Genomic DNA, 15392 nt, shown 5'->3' with positions numbered 1-15392 from the left:
CAAAAATATAATTCAAGCGGATAAGAAATACTTTCCAAGAACAGCAAGTCCATGCTTTTTATTAGATCTATACCATCGGGATTAAAAAAAAAAAGCGAATTGATTTTTTAATAATAAAAAAAAAAGGTTGTGTGGACTTTAACAGTGTTTTTTTGTGGACTTTAGCGGAAGTTGTTATTGTGGACTTTAACGGTGTTTTTTGTGGACTTTAGCAGAGGTCATTTTATGGACTTTAGCGGAAAGTTTGTGGACTTTAACGGCGTTGTGGACTTTAGCGGAAATTTGTTGTGGACTTTAGCGGTGTTGTGGACTTTAGAGGAATTGTGGACTTTAACGGTGCCACAAAGCTCATTTAAGCTGGAAATTGCCTCTCTTCACCAATTAAAATTTTCCAGAACGGCAAAAAAATTAATGACAATTTTCAGTTATTTCAACGTATTTTAACTGTGTTTTTCTGAAATTATATCTCTATCTATTATAGTTCTTAAAATAAAACCCCAAAACGCAGTAAGGGACAAAAATTATTAATGAAGGACAACAAATAGTAAGGAGTTGCTTTCAAATTACTAGGGTCTACTTCGATTCGTCCAACTCGTGTTAGTCGAGTCTTTCGAGTTTACTCGACTGACAATCGAACCCCCTCGAGTTTGACCTTTTGAACCTACCCGAGTTAACTCGACATCAACCCTGGGTTGGGGCAGGTTTAGTAGAGTTTCAAAATGGCGCCAAGCAGCTCCAGCAAAGAAAAGTCTCATACAAATACTTAAATTTTACAAATTACAGCCAGAGAAAGGGGCTGTTAGTGAAATTGTTTTTTGTTTGTTTTTTTGGAATGAAATAAATATTTTTCGTGTGTAAATACTGTCGGTGATGTTTATAAATAGAGCAGAGAAAAAAGATATTTTCGTGAATTTGAGTTGCTAAGAGTAAGATGTGAATGTATTACGACAATCCATTCTCTTTACTTACAACACGAGTTTTAAAATGAATGTAATGACCTGGGAAGAACTGGAAATGATTAAATGATAAAAGTTCTTCAATTCAATAATGTTACAAATTTGAACATGTTGTTTATTATCGACGTATTTAAAAAAGAAAATTAACTACTGCTGCTATATTTATATCCACCATTTTGAGAGTCAACTCGTGAAGAGTTTTCACTTCGATTCGGGAAGGGTACGCACATGCGCATTAACACTGATTTTATAACCGTTTAGTCAACCCGAGTTTGACGAATCGAAGTAGGCCTAGTAAGTTATCTTAACTCATTTGTTGATCGCATATGGCTGATTTATTTCCTCTTACATTTTATTCAATAAAAAAACAGCCAAAAAACAATCAATAGCGAAGTATACGATGCCACTACAAAATGTAGTTTAAAAAAAAACATATCTCGATTTTTTACAATGCCACTACAAAATGTAGTTTCTAAAACAATAGCTTAACTCAGTCTATTATATGCTTTTACAAAGTGAAGTTTCTTTTTTTGTTTTGTTTGTACAGTTTATTTATTTATTTATTTATTTATTTATTTATTTATTTATTTATTTATTTATTTATTTATTTATTTATTTATTTGTTTAATGACAATTTGTTGCACCTGTGACGTACATGAATAATACAGTCTCTTGGTCCCAGTTTGTCTATTCCTTCGGGTTTTTTTTTAAATATCAAAGACTACTAGCTAATTGTATTTTTAAAGAAACCATTATTTTATTATAATGTTTATTGTATTTCGATACTATGCGACTAAAAGTCTTTCATGTGTTCATTAAAAGAAACATGTTGTTTTATGGTGTAACAGGAGTGATTTATATGTTAGATATTGACATCGACAGGACACGTGCTTCAAACACTTTAGAATTTTCGATGAAGGATTATTTGTGAAATAAATGTATGTGCACTTATAAAGAAACATAATCTGTGGTGAGTGAAATACTATTACAAAAAAGTAATACAATTATGTAGTATGTAATATAAATATGTATAAAATATAAACTATAGAATTAACGTATATAAAGCGGTCAAGAAATTAGGGTAGTATTCTGTGAAATAAGTAAAGCTTTTGATCGAGTCTGGCATAAGAGACTGCTATTCAAACTTCAACAAACGGGCATAACGGGTTCTTTATTAAAGTGGTTTGAAAATTATCTAAGAAATAGAGTCCAGTGGGTGGTAATTAACGGTTCGAGTTTGGAATGGCTGCCTGTAAATGCAGGCGACCCACAAGGGTCCATTCTAGGCCCTCTCTTTTTTTTGATATTTATAAACGATATTGTAGAAGATATTCAAGCTCAAATTAAACTATTTGCAGGTGACACTTCATTATATATTATGGTTGACAATCCAACAAAAGCAGCTACAATTTTAAATAACGATTTAGATAAGATTTATAATTTGTGAAAGAAATGGCTTGTGAATTTTAATGCCCAAAAAGACTGAAAGTATGATAATTTCAAAAAAACTAAATAAACCCTTTCATCCTCCATTAAATATGAATACCCAAGAGCTACAAATAGTAAGCAAACACAAACATCTAGGTGTCTTTTTTCCAACAATGGATCCTGGAATGACCATATTGAATATATAATTTCTAAATCTTACAAAAGAATAAATATTATGAGGAAAATGAAAAATGTTCTTGATAGTTTTACACTTGAAAAAATTTACATATCGTTTGTTCGCCCAATTCTCGAATATGCAGATGTCGTTTGGGACTCTCAAATTCAGAATTTGATTACTAAACTTGAAAATATCCAGCTTGACGCGGCGCGTATCGTCACAGGGGGTACTAAACTTACCAGTATTAATAATTTATATGTGGAAACTCGATGGGAAAAATTATCAGATAGACGTCGCAATCATAGATTAATTCTTTATCACAACATTTTGAATAATAAAACTCCAGAGTATTTAATGCCCGATTCAGTGGGAAGTAGACATGATCATTATACAAGACAAAGAAATAATATTACACCAACTTAACACACGAACCCGTTTATATTCTGAATATTTTATCCCACCAACAACAAGACTATGGAACACCTCTTAACTTAAACATAAGAAAATGTGAATCTCTTCCATTATTCAAATAACAAATTCGTACCCAAAATAGTAAGGTCCCAATGTATTACTATGTAGGATATCGTCTTGGTCAAATTCTTCATGCTCGCTTGAGAATGGATTCAAGTTCGCTGAATTCTCACCTATTCCTTCGTAATTTAGTAGACTCCCCAAACTGTCGTTGTGGTGATGTACAAACAAATTTTCACTTCCTGTTATCTTGTACCATATATACCGATTTAAGACATGAACTATTAGCATCTGTTTCAGTTCTACCTGTTCAAGTTGACACAAACATTTTGCTTTTTGGACCAACGGTACTCTCAGATGAGCAAACTAATCATTTATTTAGTTTGGTGCAGAAATACATTATCAAAAGCAAACGTTTTAACTCTTGATGTTACTGTTCATCATTCAACAAGAACCCAAGCATTTCACACTATACATTACAAAAAAAATCATGTTTATTTTTTTCTCTATTGTATTTTTCACCTTTTTCATATTTATATATTTATTACAGAGCATGCCAGTATTTATATTTATGTATTGTTCAATAAGACTATTAGTGTATTATTTGTGTAAAAGGACACAGATTTGTAAAAGCAAATTTTCTTGTTTCTGAATCCTAAATATTTATTTCAATTTTATTGTATTATATCGTTATGTGATGATTTATCTGAATAAATATTGTTTAAACTAACTAGCTTGTATAGGTAATGGCGATTGTTGGTGAATGGAGATGTAAATGTTCCGGACCATATGAGTATTTGGACCATACGCGTATGGTCATGACCATATGGGTCTATTCTGCAAGGTGTCATAAATTTTAAAAGAGTTTCTAAAAATGAAATTTTGACTTGGATAATAATTTGGTTAGGTAATCATTGTTACGTGATTAATGAAATGAAATGAATTTTACTCACAAGTTAAAATTATAGTAGAAGCATTTTTGCATGGTCATTTTTATTAATTTGCCTTTACGAAACATAATATGTCGCCTCCGAAAATAACTAATTTAAAATGAACTGTTGAGCAAGAAGTCAAATATTTTTTCTCATTAGCAATTACAGCATTGAACCCTCCTTTTTTCTTTACTTTGGTGTTTCAATTTGTTTTTTTTTAAATTTAAATTTCTAAAACATTTCAAATCATTTTTAGTTATTTAATTTGTTCATGCTCCTCTTTATACGAGTTACAATTGCAGTAGTTTTTACGTGCTGCCTCTCTATTCTTATGTAGAAACCACTGCTATTGTAAGATCGTATGAACACACCAGCTACGTGATCTTATCTAAACGCCGGGGTAAAGTAAAAAAATTGTCCATGCCCCAAACACCTGTGGTTTCACGCGTACGGACTAAACTGTCGACAGGATAAAGGTGCTTAAAATTGACTCTAGATAGCGAAGGCAAAACAACAAATATACCAAGATTCAGACAATATGTAACACAGATAAAGTATTTCAGTTAACAACTTGTGCTGATTTTGGTTCAGAGAACGAGCTGTGTCTGTTAAGGAAATTTGAATTTATTCGAAAAATACCTATATGGTCTAAATACTCATATGATCCGGCCCGTTGAAAACCAATCGAATATATACTCATATGGTCAAACCATACGGGTATGGTCGGACCATATGAGTATACCCATATGGTCATGAACATACGCGTACGGTCCAATACTCATATGGTCCGAAACATAAACAATACACTAGTTCAATGTGTGCCTTTTGTATTCAAAGGATAACTATAACTATAATATCGAGCCACAAGTTATTTCATGAAAATGTATATATATATCTACAAAACGAGCAAAGAATAAGCAAATTCGACTATTAATAGTAATTACAATATTTGAGATAAACGACCAAGTTTGTCTATTCCGAATAAGTGTTTTTTTGTTTGATTTAGGGATCATTTTGATAAAATCTTTCATATCTTTCTTAAAAATACGGAGGATAGATGTTTCATTAAATGCTGTTTTATTGAATTATGTCGTTCCTACCTTTCCAAATACTTATTTTTTTCCCGAAAACACTATAAAATTACCAATATATATTTGCGTTTTATCAAGATTTTGATTATATCCAATGTTTTGAACATCAAAGCTAAGCGTTATATATATGCACAGAGATAGCAATCATTTTATTTCTTCACTGACGTTTTGAATTTTATAGCAATAATAGAATAAATGCTCTTGGGTTACAAAACATTTGCCACATAAGTTACATAGGCCATCGGACTTTCGCATTGGTACAATTTAGATTATATATATTATGTGGCGATTTCTATTGGAATTAGAAAATATTGTTTGATACAGGCAGCTTGTGAAGTTTTTTACAAACTGATTGCCAGTCTAGTTCTGTATTAAATGATCTATTCCATTTATTTTCACATTTTGCAATATTATATTTTTTTATGATGATTTAATTGAATGTTTTCTTGGGGAATAAATTTTCTTTTCATATCATAATTTTTATGTTATTATTCTAGATTTTTATGTGCTTCAAATTAGTTGGATTACTAATGGCGCTTCTTAGTTCGTTAATCCAATCAGTGGGGATTGATTTCTTTATTAGATTGTATTCGCATATCCATATACTACATTTATCCATTAGTTTATCAAATATTATTTTATTACTTTAAAAGGTTTCCGTTTCGATATTCCAAACATCTTTTATTTTGGCAATATGACTCTTTGATAAAGGAAGGGAAGAGCAAAGGTTTCCCTTTCCATTTTATATTGTTGTTACCAAATATATTCTCTTCAAGAATGCTATTTTTTTAACGTTCGGTCATTTTACTATAAAGTTCACACCATGCAGTAACCACCTTTTGGTTAAAAATTTGACATATATACTTAATGTTAATTCCAATAAGATCTTTACACATACTTATAATATATTCAAAACCAAATTTTTGGTCAAAGAGTTTCATCCAGTATTTGGCAATTGCATTCCATCTTTGTGCTTAACTTTCTAAAATTCTATAAATTAATTTTACATGTTTGCTTTTTATGAAACTTTCCAATTTGATCATTTTGATCCCCCGAAGATTTCATCTAGACAACATAATTTTCTGTCGACAATGCTGACTGTGGAGCATCAAACAAAATCCCAGAAAAGTGAGTTTATTTCTTTTTCACACTCATTAGGTATACCCCTCGTCTCAACCTCGTATCCCAAAATAGGTATTAATTAGTTTTTTATAATCAAAAACTTTACCACTGTAAGTTTGATTTCTTGTTTTCCAAACGTGAATACAGTTTTTTATCTTGCCAATTATGGAATCCCATATTTTACTGTTATTAATGCTATAACCATGGTGCACCCCTAAAGCTTTTATGTTATCCTTGATCCAGGATATTTTTTTGAACATTGTTTTTTTTTGTCCGTTAGCCTCCAAATAAACAAGCCTTTTGTTTTATCGAAGTTAATTTTGGAACCGGTGGCTTTTTAATATATTTCCAATATTTCAAAGACCTTTTCAGCGGATTGATCGGACCTGTTTATAAGTTGCGTATCGTGCGCAAACATTGATAATTTAGTTTCAATACGTCCGTTTTCCATTGGTATTTTGATTCCCTGTATTTCTACATTTGAGCGAATGACACATGCCATTGGTTCCGCTTGTATTATGAATAAAAAGGGGGCTATAGGACATCCTTGTCTTATGGATCTGCTTATTGAAAAGGATTTAGACAGAAACCCATTTGTTTTAATACAAGTGTTGGCATTTTTTAAATAGCATTTTTGTCCAGCTACAAAAATTATTACCAAGATTGAAGCCCTCCATTACATTTATAAGCCATCCCCATTCGACTTTATCAAAAGCTTTCTGCTGGTCTAGAAATATAACTAATCCCTCTATATCCATCATTTTCTACATATTCAATAATATCCTGTAAAATTTCCATCACATATATTTCTCCCCCTTACAAACCCTTTTTGATCCGGGTGAATAATTCTATTTAACAACGATTTTAGACGCTCTGCCAAAATATTTGTTATAATTTAATAATCAGTATTCATCCAGCTTAAAGGCGTCCAGTTTTTTTTTATTAATTCTCGTTCCCGTCCCTTATGTAGTAAAGTTAACATTCCCTGGTATTGCGATTTACTGAGTTCATTTTCGTCAAATACTTCCTTAGATACTTCAGTGAAATCCGTTTTGATGTGGTCCCAGTATATTTGATAAAATTCCGATATAATCCCATCCCTTCCAGGAGACTTATCTTTCTAAAGATTTTAACTGTCTTTGTTAATTCATGAACGTCAATTTGTCGTTCTATATTTTGTCTATCATCGTCCGTCAGTTTCATATCAATACATCCGATAAGTTTTTCTGCGCTATTTTCGTCCAAACCCTAGTGCTAATCAACTCGGAGTAAACTTTAACCTGCTCTGATAGTATTGAATCAATGTCATTTTTACATCGCGATGACCGTGAGGGCGTTCCGATGTATTCTTGCCACAGAGATTTGACTTTCGTTTTTGACTGGTAACCGATCGTATACTAGTAAATACGCGGACATTATCGAGTGCAAAATAATATTCCTTAACGCTTGTTATAAATTCATTTCTTCAATGAATACTCATAAAAATATTTTTTTTAGAACATAAATTAATAATATGAAAAAGTTTTGTCGTTAGAAATATATATATAAGTAAAAAAATCATTAATAAATATGCACACGTACAGAAAAATTGTGTTAACGCATGCGGAAGAATATCTGAAGAACGTTTTGCGGGAAAATATAAATGCCTACTCAAATCCAATCTATCAGAAAAATCGAATTATTACAGAAGAGTGTCCACCATGCACTTGCACTGCACTATTATTAGAATAGTAGAATAGAATGATATACAAATGGATGAAAATTATATATACATGTAACTGTTATAAATTATACAAATATTAATATAATATATAACAACAAACCAGAGTATACTGGTTTGTATCACCACAATATAATAGTTATTACGGTGAGGTTGAATTCCCTGTCATTTATTCATCATCCATGCACGAACTTGTCTTAGAAAAAAATATATCTCTGTACATTAACCTCACTTTCAGGTATAGAGATGTGATTTTTTTTCGGAGACAAGTGCTTGTGACGGCCCTCCACAAGAACTTGCAGGCATCCGATGTTCAGTACTTCAGTACTTTGATTATATTTGCCGTCCGAGCATTTTATGCGATTCCATAATTTTTTTTTTTAGATTTCTGTTTTTTTTTAAATGAGAGCAAAAACTTCCATAATGAGTCGATTCTGATTAATATGATAATTAATTTAAAGATCTTAATTCTGCCTATTCTTACTTGTTATGGTTATTCTTTTACTAAACATTTTTTTTTAATAATTGCCAAAAAGACAAAAGTAGGCAAATAATGACTTTGAATGACAATATGTGCCAATTGTCAATTGACTTATTTGTAGATCTTATTTTTTTTAACATTGTTGCTTATTACAATTTACTATATCCGTTATTGCTTTCGTTAAAAACACTTAAATCGGAGAAAAATTCTCACTGAGGGCAATAGCTCGCTAAAGGAGTAGACAAACTTTATTATGATCATGTTGACATGTCTGTAGATCTTATATAGCTGATTGACTTTGATGTTTAAAGTTTGAATTCTCTCTGTGTTTTATAGTTTTTCAGCATCTTGTTTTTTGCTGATTGTTTTAGCTGTGTACAGTTTCTCCTTATCGACAATAAGTTTTAGCAAAACACAAAGGATACAATCATCATTTGAAGGGGGAAGTTGACTGAAGAATCATGCCAGATTTGACTTTCTTGTAGATCTTGTCTAGCTAAGTATTTTTGTTGTATAAAGTTTTTCTCGATTTATTGCAATTTCAAAATTACCTTTAATTAGACTTAAAAACGGGTAACGATCGTCATTTAAGGGCATAACGTCGATATGGAGTCAATTTAGACAATTTCTGTCATGTTGATTAAATAGTCTTGTTGGAAATTTTTGCTGAAAAAAAATTCCATCTATCTATAAAAGTTTTCAATACAAATAACTTAAATATGCTAAATTACCTTTTATCCAAGGCCCCGAATTATTCTGTATGATTCACCTGGTATGTATGCGTAAAATTGATACAATAAAATTAGAAAAAACGCAAACACGCAAAATTATTTTTTTATTCAACAGTGTTCTTTATTCTATATTATAATGTATTTATGTCCCTTCAGATGTTTTTTTTTGTATCTATTTATCATTAGAATGATAAGTTTTAGTTCCAATTTGCCAAGTAATTTCAGAGAACCAGACTTTTGCCCTGTAGGCCAGGCCAATAAAAAAAACTGGATAAAAATCGCCGTTAAAAGTCATTTTAAGTATTTTTTTATTTTCTATCTAAAATAGATTTCAATTAAAATAACTGTAAAATTTGCTAAAAGCTGACATTTAATTTCTCTTCTGAAAATTATAAGATAGATCAACACCTACCGACCATAATATAGGGGGTAGATTAAGCCAAGAACTATCGTTTTAATTTCAGTGTTCTATTTTTACCTGTACCAGCCATATTTTTTATCAGGTGGCAACAGAATATGGGTTCTTTACAGAATATATGCTATGCATTATTACTCTTAAGTTTAATAACATTTGATTATGCAGTTTCAAACGGAAATATTTTAGACGGACAATGTGCAAAGTGATGACAATAACGAACGCCCAGTGATTGTATAACCTCATAAAGCTCTTAAGGGCCAGGTGAGTTTAAAGGAAATATCTTTGAATCATGATCAGTAAGATTTGTTTTACATTTTGTCCTCAGCATTACAAAAATTGATGATTGCTAATCATTTTCCACGATATGAGAATGGCTACTAAAGAGTACTGTGACGATATTGACCACTTACCCCTTGTTGTAAACCTATATATATGCCTGGGAAAACAGCCTTAGTACTTATTTCGACTGATTTAAAGTTTCATGAACACTAAATACAAACAAAAAAATATCTATGATGTTTTAAGTCAGAACAGGAGACAACGTGGCTGATGATTAACTGAAATACACATGAGTAAAATCATGTCAGTAATTTTTTTCTGTTCTCAAAAGGAATTTGACATTCTAATTGAAAGTAAGAATTACATTTTAGTTTCAAAATTTCGGATTTTTGTCACAAGGGATCAAACATTGATGATTGCTAGTCATTTTCCTACACGAGGATGGCTACTTAAGTCTTTGGTAACGATTTTGACCCCTCACCTTTCAATAAAGATCTTTATAACAGTTCATATTAGTATGAACCCCAATATGTATGGTTGCTAGGTTCCTTTGTATCAAGTAAGGGTCGTTGTTAAAAACTTTTGACATGACCTTGACCTCTGGCATTTAACCTTGTAACCAAATAAAAGCAATAATCGTTCTGATTTTTTTTTTCTATTCAAGGTATGGGTATATTTGTAACCATTTCTGACAAAATCTACTTAAAAAAAACTCAAGGTCAAGATCAAATATCATCAATAGCCTTTTACCTTTGAATTAAACTTAAGGTCATTGAATGCGCAACTGTTTTCAATTGATTTTCATCCTTTAACTGTCATAGTTTATGAGATATTTTGATAACAAGGTCAAAGTTATTTTACAAAATAACAACAATTTCACTTTTGGGTTTCCTTAGCAACCACCCTAGGTGTGGATGCAAAAGTGTGTAATTAGTGCAAAATGCCCATAATTAGCCTTCTTGAATGCAATGAAAATTCCCTTATTTTAATCAGTGTTGCCACCATTAGAATTATTTTATATCTTTTATCTAACTAATTAAATCTTATATTTTAATGAACAAATGTTACAATATTCCTCAAGATTGATATGAGTGCATGATAACTGCCTAAAAATCGTAGCTTTTCTACCTTAAAAAATGCAATTTAGAGCCAAAATCCAAGGGGACCCGTAACCATTGCAACGGGGACACAAACAAACTTTTTGTCAATATATTTCTTACATGTTTGTCAATAGCTACCAACAAACAAAATTTCAAGGAAATCGGAGAATATGCGTGCCGCAACTTAGTTGGTGGTTACAGAGAATTGCTATTAAGCACAAGCAAAACAATAATACCGAATATTATACCGTATCAAATGCTCTCAGTTACTGAAGCAACCTCAAAGAACGCACCTGCTGATATAAAATCATGTCGTCCTACATCCTAATATCAGTAGAAGAACTTCATAAAATATTTAATGCTGCAACGTAATAAACAGTACAGAAACATGATTTTGTACAATGCCCAGAACAAACATGTACAGAATTTCAATGCAGAAAAACAATTAAAAAAATGTAATATTGCTTCAAACTATGAATTATTGAATAAAAAAAAACATACCAGACGCAGGGATTGCATTTTATTTGTTTACTCAAAATTCGTTTATTTTTGTCATTTTATTTTTGCCACAATTAGTTTGTCACTCTTGTGTTCGAAATCAGGCATTGTTAATACTGTGCAGTCTTGTTTTGGGTATTGGCCTCTGACTTTTGGATTATTCACCAATCTTTTACAGATTGGTAATCATTTTAAAGAACACGAATTCTTTGCTGATGGATATGTTATATTTGGCCTGGATTCATCAAAATAATGGTCTCTTGATTGAAAATTTTAATTTGAAGATGAAGTAGGGGTTTTAACATTTTAAGCAAATATTTACTCTGGAAACAATCTACTCAAGCAGATCATTTCTTTACAGTTCATGATGTGATATATTTAGGGAAAATAATCATTTTGTTGGTGTCATCACAAAGGATAATTACCTCTGTCCTTCAACCACATATATATCATTAGATTGGTAAAATTGTTTAATTCATACCGAAAAATCTAAAATGATTTATAAAACTAGAACCTGTGATTTTGTAAAAATAAATTATAAAGTAGACCACGGTTTTAATACTGGAACTTTGAAGTGTTATTATATTTTTAAAACAAGTTTGGTTTTTTGTTAAGCTTATAAATTGTAATTTAAATTTACTCTGTGAACAAATATCGTATAACATTAAAAGCTTGCGTATAATGGAAGGTTTTTAATTAGCTATGGAACTTCATTGATAAATTACAATGTAAAAATGGATTTAAAATACTTTCACATCGAAAATGATGTTGAACTTCAAGACGATGACCTCTTAGTTATAAAAATGCACATACATATAGAATAATTTGCATCTAAAACAAAGAAAAATGTTTAAAACAACTAAAAGGAATTTACACTATTGATGTGAATTGAGGGTTTTCGTCGTAGTAAAAAGCGATGCTACCTTATTCGGGAAAGGTTGCTAGCTTGACTTTTTAGCAACAAAAAGTAAAAGAATTAATATATTGATAAATACCTTGAAGAATAAAGAGTTTTCTTCGTAAACATCATATAATGAATCAATTTGATTAAGTTTTTAAATTGAATATGAAATTAACACAGGGATTATACATAATAACTGGAATGAATAGACAATGAATAAAAGTTAAATAATTCATTCTATAAAATCATATTTAAACATCTTTAGAAGCATAAATATTAAAATGTTAAGCACAATACTCTGATATGAATCATTTATTTAAAAAAAACATGCTCTGATTTTAGTTTTTTTTCGCAACAACATCCACTTTAAAAAAACATTGTCCTTCAAATGGTGAATCTGATTGTACCATAAGTTGTAGAGAAAAAAATTGTTCATTAGAAACATCTGATGGTGCCACAAAAGGGAATCAGCCACCTCAAACTGATTTCTTGTGTAGGATTCAAGCAAAATTCTGTGTTTCGTAGCCAGGCAATATTCTTTTCAGTCGGTTCATGAACAAGGGTCATTATATTTTGGTGGTCTCCCTTTCCACGATCAATATGCGGAATCAGTATCAAAACTTTACAGCCAACGTTTGCCTTCTCCAAATTTGAAGTTTGAATTTCTTGTTCATTGGAACATCGAAGTTTTACAGCAAGTTACATGCGTTGTGCATTTACATTCATAAACATGAATGAATGTGCATTTGATGCTGTTTTAGGCACACAATTGCAATAAATTCATGGCATACGTGTGAAGTTATCACTATTATTAAAATGTTGGTATTATTAATTTCAATTTTAAATACTTTTATGTTTATGAGTTAATGTAGTTCAACACAGTTCAATACCATATCACTGGAAAAACTGTAACATATAAACCACATATTGGCTCACCTTACCCAAAAGAGCAGTCGTTTACTTCTTGGTCACATTACCGATTTTCAGTCGCACATTTTACTGCAGCTACTACCTTTGTATTGTTATTTTTCTTAAATCATAAAAGTATCAAGAATTGTGTACAAAATGCTTTATTGAAATGTAAAGGTATTCATGAAAAAATGGTCGTAAAGTATAGGAATACAAGGTTCTAAATCAAACCAAACCATTTTACTTAGATTGAATTGCTTTTTAAAATAACTGTCATCAGTAGCAAAGAGAAACAAGTGTTTGAACAAAAACAAATTAATGCATAAATTCGTCGGGAACTATAAAATCAAAATGGGATACAATAAAAGAGCTGAAACCTCTGAGGTAAGATTTGACAGTCAGACATACTTTTATGTCCATTTTGTATTTTGTCATCTTGAAGTAGATGTCCGAAGGAATCCAAATCGTTCACCTTTGACACTATGGAATACTTAGACCAAGTTTCATATTTTTCTGTTCACATCTTAACAATTATATCTAAGTTTTTTATCACGTTATTTTTATAGATCTAGTGTTGCAGATTATTAATGTTAGATTTAAGTTTCTTGTATCTTCTATGTATGATAGATTTCATGATACTATAGGTAAAATGCTGAAATTGTCATTGAAGTACAATAACTCCTTCACGAAGTCATTTGACAAATTTGTCATACAGACTATACAGTTGTTAATCATGTCTTGTAAACATGTTTGATCTTTATCATGATAGTTTAATTCTTCTTTTGTATCATAATTTTCAAGATTACAACAAGACGCGTAAACCTATGGTGAAGGTTTTCGTGTAAGGGCAATCATTTCTTCAAAGGGTTCCTTAAAAATTAATGTCATATGGATTTTACGTAGATCTGTTCTTGCTGTTCAGTTTTGCTGTTTTACAGTTTCTGTCAATCTAATATACAAAATATAGTTTTCAAGACAAAAAGTCAAAATGTGACGTATTTGTAGATCTTGTACTGGGGATCATTATTGCTCTGACATTTTCTGTTTATCCATTATTTTATCTCTCAAGATAATAGCTAGAGATAAGAAGGTAGCATAAGGGTTTAAATGTCAATTACAAATATAATTATTCATTTGTAGATCTTGCAGTGGTAACAATTTTTGCAATATCAGTTTCTGTCTGTCTATCATAATTTTCAAGATTTAAGTTAAAAATAGCTCTAAAATTGGTAAAAATCTTTCAAGGGTAATAACTCATAAAAGAAGACAAAAAACTATATCGGTCATTAAACAGATTTGTAGATTTTTTCTTCTTAACTAAACTATTCTAGTATGTTTTTAAATGTCATTGTTACTCAGTAAATAGTGTAAACTGCATCATGCGCATACCATTACACAAACATAGGTGACATTTGGTACTTGTTTTTATAATTTTTAGTTTTAAATTCATTTGTGTATTAAAAGAATGACATAGTTATATTATGATCACTGTAACAATATATAATTGCGATATCCATCTGTAAATTTGTGTAAAGATACAAAGACAAATATGATATTGACGAAACATAGGTATTTTTAAATTAGAACAAAATATCATTATACATTTTCAAAGGAGAATGTGAATAACTTTGTAGATATTGTTTTGTTAATCCTTTTGTCTTTTAAGGTTTCTGTCTATCTTTTATAGTTTTTCTTATATTTGTTAAAACACTAAAATATGTCAAAAGTTGTCATTTAATGGCAATAACTCTTATAAGGTGTACATTGAGTTAATTCACATTGACCTTAAAAAAAATTGTAGATCTTCTTTTGTTGGTCGTTTTTGCTGTTTACAGTTTTCTGTCTTTGTATTTTAGTTAATAAAATTATTTAGCGAAGAAGTATAAACTCATGTGCAGTTAATTGGGTTGTGTCGTAATTTGTTACTTTCACAGGGTGGGTTTCACTTACCGTGTCAAAAGTGATGATTACTTATTGAAGGTGAACTAAACTTTTATTTTGATTGACGTTGTCTTTCTTTTTGTTGGGAGAGATAGACGACTTATCATGAACGTACAAAACTAACAACAATTATTTTATTTTATCTCTTTAGTTTTGATTAATCTGATACAAAAAGTAAATCGATTAATATGGCTTACTTGATATGTAATTAATATTTGTATTCTTATTTGTAATAT

General features: G+C 30.5%; 1 protein-coding gene across 5 annotated transcripts in view; it reads left to right on the top strand.

Moving 5' to 3' along the window:
• The window catches only part of LOC127735447 (retinal dehydrogenase 2-like), a 68073-nt gene that overhangs the window by 28944 nt on the left and 23737 nt on the right, over positions 1 to 15392 (top strand). The gene's annotated exons all lie outside the window — the stretch shown is intronic.

Source organism: Mytilus californianus, unplaced genomic scaffold (assembly GCF_021869535.1).
Source record: "Mytilus californianus isolate M0D057914Y unplaced genomic scaffold, xbMytCali1.0.p SCAF_3, whole genome shotgun sequence".
NCBI classification, from domain to species: domain Eukaryota; kingdom Metazoa; phylum Mollusca; class Bivalvia; order Mytilida; family Mytilidae; genus Mytilus; species Mytilus californianus.
The sequence above is the reverse complement of the archived record's forward strand: the minus strand, read 5'-3'. Positions and strand labels throughout refer to the sequence as shown.